Source organism: Castor canadensis, chromosome 3 (genome assembly GCF_047511655.1).
Source record: "Castor canadensis chromosome 3, mCasCan1.hap1v2, whole genome shotgun sequence".
Lineage (NCBI taxonomy): Eukaryota > Metazoa > Chordata > Mammalia > Rodentia > Castoridae > Castor > Castor canadensis.
In genome coordinates, this window is record NC_133388.1 from 146,777,429 (window position 1) to 146,799,159 (window position 21,731).

At 34.2% G+C, this 21,731-nt stretch overlaps 1 protein-coding gene across 5 annotated transcripts in view; it reads left to right on the forward strand.

Moving 5' to 3' along the window:
* Ralyl (RALY RNA binding protein like) overlaps window positions 1-21,731 on the forward strand; it is a 735,459-nt gene that overhangs the window by 226,058 nt on the left and 487,670 nt on the right. For 3 of the 5 annotated variants that reach the window (XM_074068782.1, XM_074068781.1, XM_074068784.1), the window contains one exon: window positions 3,967-4,040. The exons of the other annotated variants lie outside the window; for them this stretch is intronic. The gene's annotated coding sequence lies outside the window, so the exon portion shown is untranslated. The remainder of the gene's footprint in view (window positions 1-3,966; window positions 4,041-21,731) is intronic. 5 annotated transcript variants of the gene reach the window in all.

The following is a 21,731-nucleotide window of genomic DNA, read 5'->3' on the forward strand; positions in this document are numbered from 1 at the left end:
TAAGCATCCAGCGTATGGCTTGAATTTTCTTTCTTGATTACATGGCATCATAGAATGAATGAATCTGTGTCTATGTCAACTCTCCTCCATGCAGTCATTCATAATCCAGTGTGAGTTGAGGGTCTTCCTTACTCAACACTATCTCTTGAATGGAAGAGGTTAATAGCAGATCTGTAGTGCACTTTTTGCCTCACTGGGAGAATTATTCCCAGACAGAAAGAAAGGTGAACAAGTCAAATCTCCTTATACAGGTGGATCAGTGGCAGAATATACTGGAAAATATTACAGTAAGAATAGTTACCATCAGGAGAGATTTTTTTTATGGAACATTGCTGGTCTTATTTCATGTAATTCTATGAATTTATGTAGATTGTCTTCCTGGAAGATATTATATGAACTACATAATATTGTTGCTTAAAATGGCAAGCTTTCCTAACCAAAAATCTCTCTTTTGTGTATTTGAGTACTGCACACATCTCTTAGAAACCTCAGTTTAATCTAGGCAAAGAGTCCCACTGGTGGTCCTAGATGAGCCTGCTTCAACTTGCCTAGCAATTCTTGGTATCCAGAAATTATCAATAAGGCTTGATATTGGCTAAGAGCTATGATTTTTGTGAGTTTGATTTGACAATCCAGGGATCCGTACTGGTGGGAGTAGATATTCCATTCCGATTAGGGAAAGGGGAAAAAGCTTTTGAAGGATTCTTGAAAGTATTCTATGGGACTGGAAATGATGCATAATATTTCTTCTGTCATTTCATGTCTGGAATTCAGTTATGTTACAAGAGAAGCTGGAAAACACAGTCCAGTTATGTGCCCAGAGAGAAGACGGAGGATGGATTTTGGTGGTTTGCCATCAATATGTCATCTTATAACAGCAAAACAATTGAAATGCTATGCAGCAAATTTCCTTAGAATAGTAATATTGATCAGGTGCCTTACTGTGTACTTGATATAACATTTCATTGAATCCTCACAACAGCTATATGAGTTAGGTACCAATATCATTACCTTGGAGTTGTGAATTCTGAGGCTTAGTGGTTATACACATTGCATAATAGTAAAAAGACAGTATGTGGCAGGACCAAACTATGTACACACTTCTATTTACTATGGTGCATTTCAAAGCTCTAGTGGTCACTAGTCAAGAAATCTAGGAAAAAGAGTCTTGCATATAGGATTGATAGATAAAAACAGAGGACTCTGATGCTGTATTTAAGACAAATTTGCACTAAAACATTTATTCAGTATTTACTTAAATTTAATAGACTCTATATTTGTAAATCTGACAATCTTACATAAAATTACTATGTAAGAGAAGAAAAAAAATATAGATCATGCATTAATCTTTTTAGTTCATGTTTAGAGTACTATTACACTTGAGTGCTCAGCTCAGTGGCATAATTAACTGCAGTAATCTTGAAATGGAAAAAGTGTGAGATAATCATGTCTTGATTATATGATTTCCCTCAGGGATACACAAGTAGGATTAGCAGTCATGTCCACCCATAACTAGATTGTGCATAATTTTGTACAACATTAGATCAAATATTTTAACTTTTAAAATTATATTACACTTATATCAGAACAGATTGTTGTGTTATCACAGGAGTTCCAATGTCCTATGTGTAATACACAATGTTTTCCCTAGTCCATATACAAAATTATTTGAATAATGCACTGACTATAGGAGAGATAAATGAAAATGAGCACTAATGCATTTCTGATACGTTATAATGTGTATAATTTACTTTCCAAACTCAACACTATGAGAAGAAAAGGGATGCTGTTAACAAATGGTACTGGGACAAAAAATGGGACAACCCAGGCAGGCTGGGAGAAGTTACTCCAGCATAACTCCACCTTATCTTAACCTTTTGGACAATGGAATTACAGAAGAGAAAGGGGCATTTTTCTTTTGGCAGCACTGGGGTTTGAACTCAGGGCCTCAAGCATACTATTCAGGCACTCTACCACTTGAGCCATTACACCAGCCCAAGAGGGAGGGATCACACAGTTCATAAACTACAATCTTACTTCATATACTAAGAAATTGGTAGCCCGTAAAAATAAGTGATGAGACATGTTTTGCATATTAAAGATTCACATTCAAGTTGATGACATTTTTAAATGAGGAATGATTGATCCAATACTTCCCCATCAGTCATAGTGCTTGTATTATACCTAAGATTATTAACTTTTAAAATAATATAAACTTCACAGGTCAGAATGAATTTTTTACTTTTGGTGATAAGGAAGCTTAAACTCAGAGCTTTGTGCTCTGCCACTTAAGACATGGCTCCCTTTTTACTTTAGGTGATTTTTCAGATATGGTCTTGAGTTTTTACCAAGCCAGTCTCAATCTTTAATTCTACTGTGTATGTCTGCCTCTTAGCTGGAAGTACAGTTGTGTAATACCACATCAAAGTTTTTGTTTTGTTTTTGAGATAGGGTTTCACTAACTTTTTTGCCTGGGCTGGCCTCAAATTGAGTTTTTCCTCATCTCTGCTTCCAGAGTAGCTGGGATTTTTGGTGCTAGTCACATGACTGACCCCAAAATTAAATCAGTAGAAAAGAGAGAAAGGGAGAGGATGAACCACTTTGGGATATAATATATATATACATGAAAATGTCACAATGAAACTCCCTGTATAGCTACCTTAAACAAATAAAAATGTCATGTATTTCAGAAATGAAAGGTAGGAAGTTAATATATGTTCTGCGTGGGAGTTGGTGCCAGTGGGAAAGTGGGGAGGATATAAGGAAAAGGTGTAGGAGGGTGAGTGTGGTAGAAATGTTATGTACTCATGTATGAAAATGGAAAAATGAGACCTGTTGAAACTATTCCAGCAATGGGGGAGGAGGGAATAAAGGAGAATGATAGAGGGGTAATATAACAAGTAGCAGTTTCTCAACCATCGAGTTCTGGGTGCTACCATTGCCAAATGGGGCTCATTACAGAAAAGACTGTGTAATTTTTTTATAAAGAAGTCTATGATTTAACTAAAATTAAATACTAGAAAGTGTCTCTGTCATCTATTAGGAGTACAGTAAGTCTAAGCTTTCATCGTTTTATTATTTCTTTTCAAAAACTAAATCTTTCTTTTCTTTGCCATGTAAGTTTTGGATTATTTCTTATTTTAGAGTATAAATTTATGAACAATAAACTAGTTCAAATAAGGCATTATTTTGTAATATATATTATACTTTTTAAATTAATTGCTAATATCTAATTCCAAAGCATAACCCTGCTTACACTATGATAGTGATATTCTATTTGGGAGGGCATATATATCTATATCTATATCTGTATCTATATCTGTCCATCTATCTATCTATCTAGGGAAATAGACTTAATAGCAGCCACTTTTTTATGTTAGATAAAGATGAATCTATTTTATCATTGTCATTCTCTCAACTATTATGGAAAATATTGCCAGATATTTAAATTGACATTTTAAACTGTTTCTTCAAGAATGAAGTAGAAGTTTGCTTTCCACTTGAATTTTCAGTTTATGATCTACATACAAAGTGAAAAAGGAACACACTCTAGCATGAATCTTGTTTTAGCAAATTATGACTTTTTTAAACTGAAACTGGGAGTTAAATATTTCATGATTAATAAATAGTCTTATTCTAGACTTTGAAAATAAGACAGTGCATGTTTTGAATATCTGATTTTAAAGAAATGAACACCACATGAATGGAAATTTTGAAATAATCAGAAACAATTTTTAAATATACCCATGTATTGTTTTCAGACTGAGAAAATTAAAAATGTTAGACTTGATTTTTCTCATGATATTATCTTGATAATACTTACTGCAACATCTGTGTTCCTCACTCTCATGCTCAATATTACTAAGGAAAACATCAGTCACCCTAACAGGGTCTACTATCTGCAATGTTCCAGATTCTCTCTCAGCCCATGCTTCATAATCTTTATTTTCTTGATTTCATTTTTAGGGACGCTTGTAATGCTTGCATTGGCTTTTTCAACATTTCAACGTTCTCAGTTTCAACACCTTGCTTCTAACCAGGTAATCTTGAACGCCTCAATGTGGGGAACATTAAACACTTTTCACATTCTCCTGGTTTTGTTTTTTGGAACAAGTGATTCTGTGCAATGAATTTGTTCCAACTACCTGCAAGTTACTTTTGCAAACACGGTGTCACCATCCTGCCATTCTAAGGATTAAATGACATAATCTTTATAAGCACTTAACATGATATCAGGCCCTGAATTCAAACCCCAGTACAATGTCTACTGAGTACCTGGAATTATAGGCCTGAGCCACAAGCACCTGGCTCTAATTATATTTCTTTTTTATTATTCTTATTGTTGTTCTGGGTGGGAGTACATTGGTAATTTACAAAAGTTCTTACAGTGTATCAAATACATCATAGTTGAATTCACCCCCTCTGCTGCTCTTTTCATTCCCTCTCTCCAGATTTATGGAACAGTTTCAACAGGTATCATTTTTTAATTCATTTACATACGTATATATTGTTTGTACCACACACACCCCCTGCCTTACCACCTCTTGAACCTATTCTGCCCTCCTGTTCTCCAATTTTGTAGAAGACAAACCATAAAAGATAGTAAGAAAAACATGGCATTTTTGCTAGTTTGAGATAAAGATTGTTATACAGGGAGATTCCTTGTGTTGTTTCCATGCACTTACGTATTACAAACCAAATTGGTTCATCTATGCCAGAACTCTTCACTACTCCCTAATCCCCTTCCCATAGTGACTTCAGCCAATTTAAGATTACTATATTCGTTCCTATACAGTAAGCACATCAGCCACATTCAAATTTTTAGTTTCCTTCCCTTTCCTTATTCTTCCTTTGCACGGTTTCCCTTAGTGTGTGACCCCTGCCCAATAATATTACTGCTTTTGTTTTAGGTCTGTAATCCGCATATGAGAGAGAACATGCAAATTTTGGCCTTCTGAGCCTAACTACTCTTAAAATGAACTTCTTCAGTTCCATCCATTATCTGCGAATGTCAAAATTACATTCTTCTTTGTGGCTGAATAAAATTCGATGTGTACAAATACCACATTTTCTTAATCCACTCATTGGTAGTGGAGCATCTTGGCTGTTTCCATAACTTGGCTATTGTGGATTGCTGCAATAAACATAGATGTGCAGGTGCCTTTGTAATAATCTGTATATCCCTAGGAGTGGAATGGTTGGATCTTACAGCAGATCAAATTGTAGTTTTTTAAGAAATCTCCATATGTTTTCCATAGTGGCTGTACTAGCTTACATTCCCACCAGCAGTGTACGTAGGTTCCATTTTCCCTGCATCCTCGCCAGAATTTGTTGTTCTTTGTGTTCTTGATGATAGCTATTCTAATAGCAGTGAGGTGGGATATTAGTGTGGTTTTGATTTGCATTTCCTTTATGGCCAGGAATGGTGAGCGTTTTTTCATATGTTTTTTAGCCATTTGGACTTCTTCCTTTAAAAAAATTTTGCTTCATTAAGTTGCCTATTTCTTTATTGGGTCATTGATGTTTTGGGTGTGTAGTTTTTTGAGCTCCCTGTATAACTGATAACCAAAGGGTTATCAGTCCTTTGTCTTATGCATAGCTAGTGAAGATTTTCTCCTATTCTGTGGGTGGCCTCTTCAAATTAGAGACAATTATTTTTGGGGTTCAGAAGCTTTTTAATTGCATGTAGTCCCATTTGTCAATCCTTTCTCTTAGTTGCTGAATTGCCTGAGTTCTTCTGAGGAAGAGCTATGCCTATTGCTTTCAGAGTATTCCCCACTTTTCCTGTACTAGCTTCAAGTTTTCAGGTCTGAAAGTGAGGTCCTTAATCCAGTTTGAGTTGATACTTGTACAGGGTGACAGGCATGGATCAAGTTTCAGTTTTCTTCAAGCAGATAACCACTTTTCCCAGCAACATTTGTTGAAGAGGTTGTCTTTTCTCCATCGTATGTTTTTGGCACCTTTGTAGAAAATTAGGTGAGTATAGCTGCATGTATTCATATCTGGGTCCTCTATTCTGTTCCACTAATCTTCACATCTTTTGTGTGTGTATGTGTGCCAGTACCATGCTGTTTTTATTTCTATGGCTCTGTTTGAAGTTTGAAGTTAGGTATTGTGATACCTCTAGTTCTGCTCCTTTTGCTCAGTATTGCCTTGGCTCTTCATTGTCTTTTGTGTTTCCAAGTGAACTTTAGTGTAGATTTTTCAATATCTTTCTTGAATGTCATTGGGATTTTGATGGTAATTGCATTGAACATGTAGCTTGCTTTTTATAGTAGCAATTTTTACTATGTTGATTCTACCAATCCATGAGCAAGGGAGACTTTTCCATCTTCTTAGTCTTCCACAATCTCTTTCTTCAGGGGTTTGTAGTTCTCCTTGTAGAGGTCATTCACATCTTTTAAGTTTACTCCTAGGTATTTGATTTTTTGAGGCTATTGTAAATGGAATTGTTTCCATATATTCTTTCTCAATTTGTTAGTTGTTGGTGTATAGAAAAGCTAATGATTTTTGTAAGTTGATTTTGTATCCTGCCACCTTGCTGTAACTGTTTGTGGTGTGTAGGAGTTTTGGGGTCTTTAAGATATAAGATCACATTGTCTGCAAATAGGGATATTTTGACAGTTTCTTTACCTATTTGTATTCCTTTTATTTCTTCTTCTTGCCTAATTTCTCTGGCTAGGAATTCCAGGACTATGTTGAATAAGAGTGAGGATAGTGGGCATCCTTGTCTCATTCCTGATTTTAGAGGATATGGTTTCAATTTTCTCCATTAAGTATGATGTTAGCTATAATTTGTCATATATAGCCTTTACAATGTTGAGGTGCATTCCTTCTATTCCTAGTTTTCTTAGCGGTTTTATCATGAAGTAGTGTTGGATCTTATCAAAGACTTTTTCTGCTTCTATTGAGATGATCAAGTGGTTTTTGATTTTGCTTCTGTTAATGTGCTATATTATATTTATAGATTTGTGTATGTTGAACCATATTTGTATCCCTGGGATGAAGCTGACTTGGTCGTAGTGAATGATCTTTCTGATATGTTGTTGGATTCGGTTTGCCATTATTTTGTTGAAGATTTTTGCAAAGATGTTCATTAAGGAGACTGGCCTACAGTTCTCCTTTTTGAAGGTGTCTTTGTCTAGTTTTGCAGTGAGTGTAATACTGTCTTCATAAAATGAGCTAGGCATTCCCTTTCTGTTTCATGGAAAAGTTTACGGAGAGTTAGTATTAGTTCTTCTTTAAAGATCTGATAGAATTTAGGACAGAATCCATCAGGGCCTGGACTGTTCTTTTTTGGGGCACTGTTTATTGCTGCTTCAATTTCGTTTTCTGTTATAGATCTATTCAGGTGATTAATATCCTCTTGGTTGAACTTTGGGTGGTCATAAGTATCTAGAAACTTATCCATTTCTTCAAGATTTTCAAATTTATTGGAATATAGGTTCTCACAGTAGTCTCTGGATTTCTGTGGTGTTGGTTGTTACCTCCTTATGGTATATCTTTGATCTTTGATTAGAATTTGCATTAAAATGCTTCACTCAAAGTGAAGGAGAAATACATGAGACTTAATATGCATTGAGTAATCTTCACTTTATAATGATTTGCCTATAGAATGAGTGTTATTTTAGTGTAATCAAGATCTGTTCCTTGTTTCCTATTTTAAGTCATGAACCAAATTTTTTTCTTCAGCATTAAGTCTGTAGCATAGATTTTGCTGACTAGTATATTTTATTATTTAGTCTTTTGTATAACAAAGGAATATTCTATTTGTTGAAAACTTTCATCGCAGTGTGCTAGTTTTAAGGGACTTGAAGCCATTTTTTGTTGAAATGAAGGAATCTAAATGCAGAGTAATAAAAGTACATACTTAAACCTCTAGGGTGTTCAAAAATAAAAATAGTCTCAAAATTTCCCTCTCATTTGGTCTTCTGTGAGATTTATCACTTCTTATAATCTGTGTTTATAACATTTTAAACATTTGTACATTTTTTGAAAACCATTTGATATGTTGATAAGATTTCCATATCAATAGCCATTTCTTTCCTTCTTTTTTTTTCTTTTTGCAGTACTGGGACTTGAACTCAGTGCCTTTACCTGGAGCCACTCCAGCATCCCTGTTTTTGTGAAGAACTTTTTAAGATAGGGTCTTGAAAACTATTTGCCTGAGCTGGCTTCTAACTGTGATCCTCCTGATCTCTGTCTCCTTAAAAAGTAGGATTACAGGCATGATCCACCTGCAATAGCTATTTCTTGAAGCAAAGAAAGTTAACATTTTTTGCTATTTTTAATCATTTTTGACATCTTCCTGAAGGTCATTCTTGTATTTTATTCTTGGCCCTAGTGAGAATTCCTAGGAGAAAGGATGCTAAAATTAACTCTATCTTATGTGACTTTGGCTCTGAAAGTTCATTTGCATCTGTTCTTCCAATCACTAAATGTTTCTATTTTCTACAATGGCAGGTGAAGAGAAGTAAAAGAACAGGTAGATTGATTGTTTTAACTGAGTCATATGCACCATAGTTAAACCACCTATTATTCTTATGTTTTTGTGACTTCTACTGTTATTTCATTGCTTCCAAGACAAAAAATTTTTAAGATACTGGACATGCAAATGGATTTAAGTTTCAGTAGTTAACATTTAATTTATTATTAAGAAGTCAACAGTTCAAAAATATTGCTGAGTGTCATTTCATAGCTGCATGTGGAGTTTCTTAATATCTGAAAACATTTTTTTCATTTATTTGTTACATTTACATGGTTTGCTGGTGTTTATAGCTTATTTCTCTTAAAATCATAAAAATGTTGTTTTGGAATATACTTGTAGGTCTGTACTGCAATGCACTTATACCACCCAAGGAATATGCACCAAGAAGAGGATGTTTTTTCATTCTCACCCCCATATTTGTCTTTGTTCATCTTCTGCAATTCCTTAAGCACAAAATCAAATCTCTGCCCTTGTCAGTGCTGAAATCCAGGTGGGTTTTGAGCATGTGTAATTTTTTAAGCTATAGGTGATAAGTAGTAGACTATCAGGACTGAGGACATCTCACTCATGCATTTGGTCTTCAGGAAAGATTAAAAGGATTCACATGGTTTTTTCCAGGAAAATTGGAATTCAAATTCAGTCACCTGATATTGCCTTCACTATAATATCTTATGTCTGTTTTCCAAAATTGCAAGTATTCCATTTGTAGGCACATTTTAATTCAACCCAGATACCTGGTAACTGGTTTCCTTGCCTGGCCCCAACAGTTCATTTCTTCATTTCTGACAATTATTATTAAACTGTTCTGTGCCAGGAGACACTGGGGCCTTAAGTGTGGACCATATCCAGAAATGAAAAACTAATTTTTTCTATAGGAAATTATAATAAATTACTCAGTTGTCATGGCAATATTATTTAGTTATCTAATATTAATATGTCTGAATAAGTATGTATATGTATGCATATAAGTGCTCACAGTATTTTTGTGTATTGATCATTTCATAAGAAATACATTGGTTCTCTATTAATGTATTTCCTTTTCATTCATTCATTCATTCATTCATTCAAAAAGGTTTAAACCTCTAACATACCTGTCTGTTCTCTCAGATACCAATATTCTTTAAAGAAGAATTCACAAATTCAGATTCTTGTTTAGATTGCAGGTAAAGAAAATAATGCCAGGTAAAGTAGTGACTAAATTTCCGTTAAAAGATGAGTTAACATTTGTCAATTATTGATATATTTTTATCGTATGAATTTATTGCTTATTTGTCATTTTGGGATTTACATAACTTTTCCCCTTTCACATTGAAGAAGATAACTTCATTTATTTTCTAATTTGATTTGTCTACTAATTTTTATTCACTCAATATTTATTAAGCATTTGTTCTATTCCAGATGGAACACTGGAAGCTAAGAATATAAAGATAAGCAAAATTATCCCTCATACTAGTAGTCTTCATTATACCTAAAACCTACTGGTGAAGACATACATTAATCCCATGCAAATAAATATAGAATTCTACCTGTGATAAATGCAATAACTCAAGGAACTAACCTAGTCTGTGTCAGGAGGGGCAGGTGAAGCTTCCTTGATAAAATGGCTCCTAGGAAGAATTAAATAAGTAAACATGATAGATAATGGCTCCCTATAAACAGAGGAGTAAATAAAGAAGTTTCTGTACTTTCATGGATTGGAGAAAAAAACAAAGGAAAAGTAGAAAGTGAAACACATGTAATTAAAATATCTTTCGCATGATGTAATGAGATTATTACCTCTTCAGAGGTAATGCACTGAACTCATAGGAGTTGTAAATGTTGATGTAGATGTTTTCTTAATTTCCTCTATTCTGACACTCCCGGCATGTACTCTTCCAGACTTGATTGTTACCCTCTTTAATCTCAAATGCACTCTAGCATGGATAATAAATTTTGTGGAAACAAAAAAAAGCAGTACTGCTCTCTTAATTCTTAAATCAAGTCTCAAAGGACCCTCAGAAAGTATAGCCTTCTTACATATTGTTTTGCATGATCCCTTGCTATAGTGCAATGAGCTGACAAATAACCAAGATTTTAACTTCTTCCCTCACTTTTCTCCCTTCCTTTTCTTTTTAAGTTTCAAAGTGTAGCCAATCATATTTACATTATATCTACTCTATGCTTGGCCCAGTGCTAAGCAACAGGTATATATTAGTGGAAAAACCAGGAATTAGAACAAAAAGATCAATTTGTGAGGGTATTTGAGAGGGCATGGGAACAGTGGTAATATATGCTCTCGTTAAGAGAAAAAATATTCTTAGAATTATTGTGGGAGATTAGTGTTCTTTTCTTAGTATTCAGTAGCTATAAAGAAAATCTGTTCTTCAGGTTGTTCATGCCCAAAGACCCAAGAACCACCTCAGCAAGGAAGGACCCTCCTTCAAGGATAGAGATTATACTGTCAAAGTGAGACTCCTCAGTATTTTATAGATGGAATAAAACTGCTTGTAAAATCCTCTTATAAAGAATGACACTACTTTTCTCTTGGGTTGTAACTAAATTTGGAGCATTGACAGTGTCATATATGCAAAGAGAGACACCCAATTCTATTGTCTTGTGTGTTTTATAGTATATTTTCTCAAGTGGATTGAGTTTGCTACATTACTCATTGCTGGGGCTACAGTTATGTATCTTTATTCTTATTATAAAAAATTTCATCTTTGGGTATCCAGGTGGGAAGAGATTATTTTTTGTGCTAGATTCTCCACACTTAACATTCTAAATTTGTTTCAGGGAAGAAGAGACAGAGAAGGTAAAGGGTATACATTTGGGACACATTCATAAATAAAATCCTTAAGGGACATTTTCTCCAAAGAAGGTTTTATTAATCCAAACACACACACACACACACACACACACACACAGAGAGAGAGAGAGAGAGAGAGAGAGAGAGGGCAATAGATTTGAATTTATATTGAAAATGAAGAGCTCTGTAGAATATATAAACTCATTATCAATTACAGTTTACTTTTGTTTTTAAACATCTTTTTCTTTCTCAAAGTTAATATTAGACTAAAAAGATAATCAAGATGGTCAGAATGTCATTGAGTGTGAGGACTTTTGATTTTGTAATCATAAAATTTCTATCGGCTCAAAGGAATTCCACATATATCTTGACTTCATTCCAATATGGGTTATGATTCATTGGTTGAATTAAGATCTAGGGCTTCTTATGTAATTTACATTCTTTTGTGTATTGTAAAGTAGGGTAGGTTGGCAGTGACTCACTGTTCCAATCTTAAATACAGGGTTCTTGTAAATGGATTTACTAAGCTGCAATCCAATTAAAGGTTTTTCTCTCTTTGGCCCTTCATCAGTATTGTTACTCATTGATTCCAGAAATTAAATTAGAAATTTTATTGCAATATAACTCTAATTTCTATCTTTTTTATTTGCTCATACACATGCTCAGATGCACACAGGCACATGCATACAATATATGTATCTCATTCAGAAAACATGTAAGTAAGGAAGATACCATTCATAAAGTAACTACTATGGCACCCTCTACTCTTTCCTTACTAATATTTCTGGCAAACTTGGACATTAAATATCAAATAAGTTAAATAAGTTTTTTCCCATTTGTTTTAAGGTAATTTGTTACCACTTTCCTTATTCAAGGAAAGCCTAGTAAAGTAAAACAAAAACAAAACCCCTTTTGGTAAGGAAACACATAGTGTCTGAGTGAAAGGTGGATGGAAGGGGCAAGAAGAGGCCTATTCTATGGCTTAATGCTCAGGGCTTACAAAAGCATGGTGTTGAAATGGTAATTGGATTTCTGAGCACTGCTTTTCAGAATAGACTGCTTAAATCATTGAAAAGGAAATCATTGCAGAAAAGAATTGTACAGGCTGTTTGAGTACTTACAAAATAAGAATAACATAAGGAACAATGAAGAACTGGTTTAGTGCTGTTGAGATTTGACATCTTTAAAAACCTGATATTGTAGGTGTAGTTTTGATCTTTATTTCTTTGTTAAATAAAGTTCCAATGCATTTCAGACCAGTATTTTCAAGGAGGGCTGAAATAAATGAGACCTTTGAAATGCTTTTAGACAAAAGAAAAAAAAGACTTTCACCCCAGTCTACATTATGCTTTTGTAAGAAAAATAAATAGGGACCAGTGTAAATCTTTATTTTTAGGTGGTTTGTTTTTTTTTTTTTTTTTTTTTTTTGCATGTTTACTGGAGACAGTTGAATTACCATTCTTAAAATGTGAGAAGATTCTTCTGTCCTCAAACTTTCATGTACATAGAGTGGCTGGAACACAGTAAACATCCAAAAACGGGAGAGGATGCTTGGAGATTGAGGTGCTAGAAGGTATCTCTGGGGGTTAGCCTCTTAAAATCTTCCCTTAAATTTCCCATAGGTAATTTTAAACAATGTTTTATTTTCTAAGTAAACAGAGTTCAAGGCATCATCCCCTAGCTGCCTTTTCTTCAATAGCTGTCTACTATCCTAGTTTATCATGAACAAGTGAGAAACTTGTATTCTCTTACATGTTCTTCCATGTTAACATTTTATCCGAAAAGAAACCAAAGGAAACAACAAAGAATAGGAAATAGATTTATAGGAGACTATGCTAATCAAATTGTTCTGTTTTCCATGGAGATATACAACTCAGGTCTTCACCTGTCCTTGCTTAATTTGCCGAATAAGGAACATTTGTGCATACTCTGTGCCATACAATTTGATAGTATTCTTAATGGTATATTTAACACATTCTTCATAGCCACCTTTCCTCTGTTTTACAGTGAGAAAATGTAAAGCGCAGATAGTGGTAAAAATTCCTCAGGGTCACCACCACTAGAATTTCAATCAAGTCCTATATGACTCAAAAACATTTCTTTCCTTCGTTATTTATTTTAAACATTAGTTGAAGGCAATTCAAAAACGAGGTAATGGTCTTTGGGGAATATTCATTACATTCCAGAGTCTCTATTTCCGTAAATGTAAATGCAGTCTCTTCTTTGTTCAAAGAGAGGAAAGTCACTTAACAAAGTCATAAGGTACAAGGACTAGAAAAACAATCTCAGTCCACATGTGAGACCTAGTTTCATAGAAACAGGGAGAATCACTGCGAGAAAACCAGCAAGTGTCAGTGGTTTGCTTTAGTGTAAAATTTGAAATTATTTCATGAAAGGATTTTCAGGAAGGAACGTTTAGAAATTAGAGGCTTCATGTTTTATCTGTGAACTGTCACCCCAAGTCAGGGTTTAAACTTTTAAGTAACCCTTTAGAGAGTTATCTATATCACATATAATTTGCTCTTATGCTCAAAGACTATATTTGTACTGCCTTCTATGTAAAAAATATTTTGAAATAGAAAATAAAAATCATTTGAGTATGAAAAATGATGTGCCATTTATAAAATGGCACATCATAAACCATATAATTTTTTTAAAATTATGAATGCTTTTGAATATTTAATATTAAAAGCATCACTTATTTATTTAAAAATATTCCTTAATTGATATGCACAGGAAATGCAAGTAAAATATGTTAATTTTCCACCAGCTTTCAAAGCAGATTATAGTGGTAAGGAGCATGTTCCTGCAGCATAACCCTTAATAATTAGGGGTTAATGTAATTTTTGTTCACTGTCCAAGGAGTTGGAACTGTGCCTGCTCCACCTTTGAAGCTTCATATTGAGCAGAAAGAATATGAGCTCCAGGGTCATTCATTGAGATTTCAGGATGCTGCAATTTACTTCCTGTGTCATATGTCATTCGTCACTTGACCTCCTTGAATATGGTTTCCTCTTCTGTAAAGTAGGACACTAACACGCACCTCAAAATCTTGGGGAGAATTTGCTGATCAATGTAGTAATGTAGTAATGATAGCCAGCTTGTACCAGGACTTACAATGTGTCCTAGATCTTTCCAGCATTACAGGCACTAACATCTTTAGACCTCAGAACATCCATATGAGGTAAGTCTGTTATGGCTCCTCCCTTTACAGATGAGAAGACTGACAGAGGTGAACCTCACATTGGAAAAAAAGTGGAGAAACCAGTGCTGGAAGCTACTCCATAGACTGTGTACATGACCAATGTACTATACTATGCTAACTCCATTATTCACCACAAAGTTAATATTTTTTTTCTTAATGGTCACAGGTCTATGAAAAGATGCTCAGTCACTGATCATGAGGGGAATTGCAAATCAGAACAATGAAATATCACACTCCTGTTGGTATGATTATCATCAAAAAAGGCTATTCCATGTATTTTGTATCCTTTGGCCAACATCCTCCCACAGTTCCATTACCTCACTTGCACGCATTCCAGACCCTTGTAACTATGTTTTACTTTGTGCTTCAAAGAGATCAACAATTTTAGATTCAGCACATAAGTGAGAACATCAGTATTTCTCTTTCTGTGTCTGATTTATTTCCCTTAATATGGTATTCTCTGGGTTCATCCAAGTTGCTGCAAATAGCACAATTTCTTTTTTTTTAAATGACTGACTAGTATTTCATAGTGTACATTTATAAATTTTCTTTGTTTTGCATCTGTAGAGGAACACTTTGATTGATTCCAAATCTTTTTTTATTCTGTGTTTTAAGTATTGTGAATACTTCTGAAAGAAATATGGGAAGGCAGATATCAGTCCTATGATTTTTTTAATTTTCTTTGTGTGTATACCCAGCAGTGGGATTCCTGGATCATAAGATAAGATTGGAAGTAAAGATGTTGAGAAATTAGAATTCTTGTACAATGTTGGTGCAAGCGTAAGATGATGCAGTTGCTATGAAAAATTGTATAGAGGATCCCCAAAAATTAAAATTAAGAAAAGAATGTCCATATGACCTAACTATTCCACTTTTGCATATGCATATTTATCCAAAAGAATTGAAATCAATACCTCAAAGACACATTTGCCTTTTCTTGCTTATTGCAACAGTATTCATAATAGCAAAACATGGAAGCAACCAAAATGTCCATCTGTAGTTGAATGGGTAAAGAAAATGTGGTATAGGCATATAATAGAATATTTTTTGGCCTTAATATAGAAGAAAATCCTATCATATTAGACAACATAAACAATCATGGAGGTCATTATGCTAAGTGTGGTATAGTATAAATGACAAATACTACATAATTGCACTTACATGAGGAATTTAAAGTAGTCAAACTCACAGAGGTAGAAGGAGAGTAGTGAGAGGATATATGGAGCTGCTATTCAGTGAGCATAGGTTTTGGTTATAAAATATCAGTAAGTTCTAGAGATCTGCTGTCTATAGTTGACAATAAGTTTTTTTACATTTACGTATCTATTAAGAAGGTAAATCTCATAGTAAATGTTCTCATCACCTTAATATCATATATTTGATAAATAATATAATATAGTCAATATATATATGTATGTATGGTGACTATATATATATATATTGAATAATGAATAATGTTCTTCTGAATGATCTGTTGAATACTAAACTTACTACTTCAGAAGGTGACCTTACTTGGAAATAAAGTCATCGCAGATGTAAAATTAAGATGAGGAAATACTGGAGTTGGCTGTGCCCACAAGTACTTACATCTGGTATCATTGTAAGAAAATCACATGAATATACAAAGGGATATTCCATGTGATAATGGAGGCATAGATTGAAGTTGCATAGTTGCCAGCCAAAGAATACTAAAGATTGTCAGCTATCACCAGAGGCTAAAAAGAGATGAGAAAGGACACTATCCAAGTTCTCACAGGGAGCATGTCCTTACTGAAATCATAAGTTCAGACTTACACTCCCCAGAGCTGTAAGACACTAAATCTGCTTTGTTTTAATGCACTATGTTGAGAACTTTTATTATGGAAGCTACATAATTGCATTTAGATATTTACATCTCATGCATATTATATGATATTTCTCATCAATGTCAAGTATGTTAATTGCTAAAAACTTTTGTTCCTATATTTATACAGACTAGTAGTATAAGAATATGTACTTATGGAAATCCTTAAAAAACAAACTCTTTATACATATCTTTTTGTTCTAAAGTTAAAAATCGGTAAGCCATGGAATTCTTGTATACTCCTTCCATAGAAAATTTGTGCCTTATAGATATGAGTGTTTATTTTCCTGCAGCAAAATTGCAAATGTAACCAGAACTAGTTGGTCAGAATTCCTTGAAGTGCTTATGATTTATGGCACTCAAATGAGTGCGTAGGTCTACACTGCCTTGGAGTATTTATTTTTTCATTTATGTTTTTTCTTTCTATATTTAGATTATAAGTTCTTAGAGGATACAGATTATACCTCTGCAAAGCACACAGCCCCTCAATCAGGGTGATGTTCGTAAACGGTGATGTGTACATATATAGGACAAGAGCCGGCTTTCAGTCTCTGGTGTTCACATTAGAAATTTGTACATGGGAAACTCCAGTGGTCAGCCTAACAGTGATTTCTTCTCAAGGAGAGAACTACGGGAAAGAAAATACACTTGCTAGGGCTGCCATCACAAAATGTCACAGAGTGGGTAGCTGAAAACAGCAGAAAGTTACTACTCACAATTCTGGAAGATACCAGTGCAAGGCCAAGGTGCTGACAGGATTCACTCACTAAGAACTGCCTCCCTGGCTCATAGACAACTGTGTTCTCAATGTGTCTTCACAAGGTTCTAAACTATTCTTACAAGAACTCCCATTCTATTATTTATTAGGGCCCATCCTAAACACTTTAACATAATTACTTCTTTAAAGATCCATTTCCCTGTATGTCACATGGTGAGGCACTAGGGTTTGAAAGTTTATCACATGAATTTGAGGGGACACAATTAAGTTCAAAACAGAATGCTTAAACTGATTTACTTCTACACAGATTCTTAACTGAGGATTTACTTAGTTAGAAAGCCTTGGGAAATATTTGAAATTGTGTGAAGTGATTGATTTGCTAATTAGTATAATTTAAAAATTAAAAAATGTACACAGACACAAAAACATCATATTTGCAAACAGTATACATAGGCAATTTATTTTTACCAATTATGCCATAATAACAAAAGTGAATAGATGGCTAAAAGTTTTCTTTAAAAGAAAATTTAAGCTGCACATGGTGGCTCATGCCTGTAATCCCAGTTCCTGAGAAGAGAGAGATGAGGAGGATTGTGATTAAAGGCAAGCATGGGCAAATAGAATCCACTTCAACCAATAAAGATCCGGGCACTGTGGTGCATGCCTGTCATCCCAGCTACACAGGAGATATAAATAGGAGGATCCCAATACCAGCTGGCCTGAACATAAATGTGAGACCTTATTCAAAAAAATTCCTAAAAAAAAGGCTGGGGCACATCTTAAGTGATAGAGCACTTTCCCAGCAAGCACAAGGTACTAAATTCAAGATCCAGGACCTAATATGTGTAAAGCCCCGGGTTTGATACTCAGCAAACACGAAATTATCCAAAAAATATTAGTGTCTGACTTGTGAGGCAGAAATAGGAGGACTGGGGTTTGAGACCAGCCTGGGCAAAAGTTAAAGGGGCCCTATCTCAAAGAAGAAGCCAGGTATGGTGGCTCATGACTATAATCTCATTTTTGAAGGAGATGTAGTTAAGAGGATTATGGTCCAAGACTGGCACAGGCAAAAATGTGAGACTCTATCTGAAATGTCAATAGTTTAAAACAGAAAGGACTGTAGCATGGCTCAAGTGGTAAAGTGCTTGCCTAAAAAGAGTGAGGCCCTGAGCTCAAAATCCCAAAAAATGTAAAAAGAGAAAATTAGTGCCAAAGACTATTACCATTAGTATTGTTTTCAACCAGGCAAATTTCTTTTTTTATTTTATTTTATTTATTTATTTATTTTTCATTTTTCTTTTATTATTCATATGTGCATACAAGGCTTGGTTCATTTCTCCCCCCTGCCCCCACCCCCTCCCTTACCACCCACTCTGCCCCCACCCTCTCCCCCCCCCCCAATACCCAGCAGAAACTACAGGCAAATTTCTTGAGTTAAGAAGAATATGAACATTCTATTAATTTTGAGAATGTTGAGATTTTGGTTTTGTTGAGGTTTACTCTGCTAAAATATCATAGCAAACTGGCAATATAGGTTCTCATTGCAACATAGAAATCGCTATTATTTAAATAATATTATCTAACAAATATTCAAAATTTGTGAACTGATATTTGAGCACACTAATGTCGTGGCCTCTTCAGTTGCCCAGTCATCCCTCAAGTGGAATGAGAATGTATCAGCCTTCTACAGGATGCACTGTCGCCTTGAGGATCTTTGAAGAGGAAGAAAAACAGCTGGTGTGGACAAAAGAAAGCTTTTACCATCTTTAAAGTGTAGGATTCTGTGATTATTTCTCACAGCTTACTAGCCTACACAGATACTAGAATTCCTAGCTATATGTAATCCAAATTTATTTCTGTATGAGAGAAGAGATATGATTTCCTTCTTCTTTAAAAAAAACACTCATTCTGTAATTGCTAGAAATGTTACAAACCTTGGATGAAAAATTTTCTCAATGTGCAGATAAGAAATTCTATGAAAAGAACCCTAAAGAATAATTTGTAGTTCCTAAACTTTTCAGAGGAAAACTTATCTCTAGTTACATCTATGTTGTCACAAATGACAATTATTTTCTCCTTTTTTATGACTGTGTAGTCATATATATATATATGTCACATTTGACTGATTAATTGATAGACACAGTTTGATTATGTATGTTGACTGTTATGAATAGTGCTGGAACTGCCAGAACATACAGTAGTTGTATTTTTAACTTTTTGAGGAGTTCTATATTATTTTCCTTAATACCTATACTAATTTGCATTCCCACCAATAAGACTTAGAGTGTTCCTGGAGAATACCTATTATCTTTTGTCTTCTGCATAATAGCCATGCCAGCAGACATCAGAAGTGATACTTCACTATAGTTTGAGTTGCATTTCTTTGACGATATTTTTTCTGATGTCTAGTGTTCATTTGTGTGTATTCTTTTGAGGAGTGCCTCTTTGGGTCTTTTGCTTACTTTTGAGTGTGATTATTTTTCTTGTTATTGTCTTGCTTGGTTTCCCTATGAATTTTAGATATTTCCCTTCATCACATGTATAGTTCAGAACTCTTTTCTTCTATTGTGTAGATTATTTCCTTTGCTGAAGAAGCTTTTATTTTTAATGAAACCCTATTTGTCTATTTTTCTTTTTGTTGTTTTAATTCTGAAGTCATACCCCTCAAAAAAGAATCATTGCCCAGACTAATGTTACGGAGTTTTCCAGTATGTTTCCTTCCAGTACTTTCATAGTCACAGCCCTTATATTTAAATATTTATTTTGAGTTAATTTTTTAGTGGTGAGTTATTGTCCTTTTCTTCCCTTTTGTTGTTGTGCTGGGTGGGTGTACATTGTGGCGTTTGCAGTATATCATACCTGAATGGTGACAGATAAAGGTCTAGTTTTATTCTTTTGTATGTGAGTATACAGTTTTCCCAATATCATTTATTGAAGAGATGGTCCTTTTCACGTATGTGTTTTTGGCACCATTGTTGAAGGTCAGTTTGCTGTAAACATGTGGACTTATTTCATAGTTCTATATTCTGTTCCTTTGTTCTGTGCACCTATTTTTTTTTTATTTTGGAGTATACTTCACGTCCAATAATGTGATGACTCAAGCTTATGTTTTTTGATCAAGATGGCTCTTGCTACTAGACCTCTTTTATAATTCTAAATCTATTATAGAGTTGTTTCTTCTAAGTCTGTGAAGAATGTCATTACTATTTTGTAATGATTAGATTGAATCTGTAGTTGACTTAAGAAGTATGGACATTTTAACAATATTAATTCTTTCCATCCATGAATTAGACTATCTTTCCATTTATCTGTATCTTCTTCAATGTCTTTCATCAACTCGTGATGGTTTTCCATGCAGAGATCTTTTCACCTTCTTGGTTAAATTTACATCTAAATATTTTACAGCTAATATAAATGTGATTATTTTCTTGATTTCTTATTCAGAAAGCTCACTTTTTATATATAGAACCCTACTTATTTTCATGTGTTGATTTTTATCTTGAAATGCTCCTGAATTCGTGTATTAGATCTAACAAATTTTGGTGGAACCTTTAGGATTCTCTAAATATAAGATCATGTTCTTTATCAATAGGAAACATTTAGCTCCTTTTCTAGTTTGAATGCCTTTTATTCCTTTATCTTGACTCATTTATTTGCCTAGGGCTTTCAGTATATTTTGAATAGAAGTAGTGAAAGAGGAAGTTTCATCTTGTTCCAAGACTTAGAGGAAATTCTTTAAACAGCAAAAATACATTTTTCCTTAATCATAATGAAGAATTAAACAGTCTTCAAGGCAAATTGGAATTGTAAATTGTACACTTTCTTTGAAAAGGATTTCACATTTCCTCCTGCGCTTTTAAGAGAACAAACTCTGTGTGTTTAATTTCATTTTCTATAAGCTTAATAAGTTACTATAAAGTCTCTGCAGATTTAAAATTAAACAAGAAATGGTCTGACTTAAAGTTACATATAAGTTATGTGGAGCACTGAGATGAATCCTTGAATTCGGGCCTGACGTGCAGGAGGGAGAGTCTGGAGCTCAGTTCAGCAACTGGATGGATGAATTCTGTCTGTAGGCCAATAGGATTAGAAAAGTAGTCATGGTGGTCATGACAATAGAGCAGAAGTAAGCTGTGGAAATGGATTTAGGATGTTTATCACTCTCCTATGTTATTTTCCCCTTCAAAGTCTTCTAAAATGTAAATTGTCATTTGAAGATTCAAAGTCACCTTTATTTTTTTGTTAGGTAGCATAATATTTTTTCTTTTGCAGTTTGTTTTAGAAACCTTGCACAGTGAGCTTTGTAGCACAGGTAGCATAGAGAACTGCAATTGCAGAGGAATGGAGGAGAGGAAAGAGTAATTAGTGCACTAAACAAAACCTTAGATCTGTGCCTCCTTAAATTGGCAAATTCTTTTATATTGTAGTTGATTTAAGTATCAGCCATATCAGTAAAATTTTAGTAGTTCATCTGAAATGAAAAATTAAGAGTTTTCTTTAAATATCTTCTAATTCACTTGTCCATCTCACTGCCTAGTAATTCATATACTATCATGAACACAGGGGTGTTTTTTTAGGGGAGTACGGGGGGTAGACTTTCTATTTGATTACAGTCCTTAAACTTTTGGCCATTTTCCTCAGAGTTGTCCTGTGTTTATGTGGGTTCCTGGGATGCTAAGATAGAAATGCCAA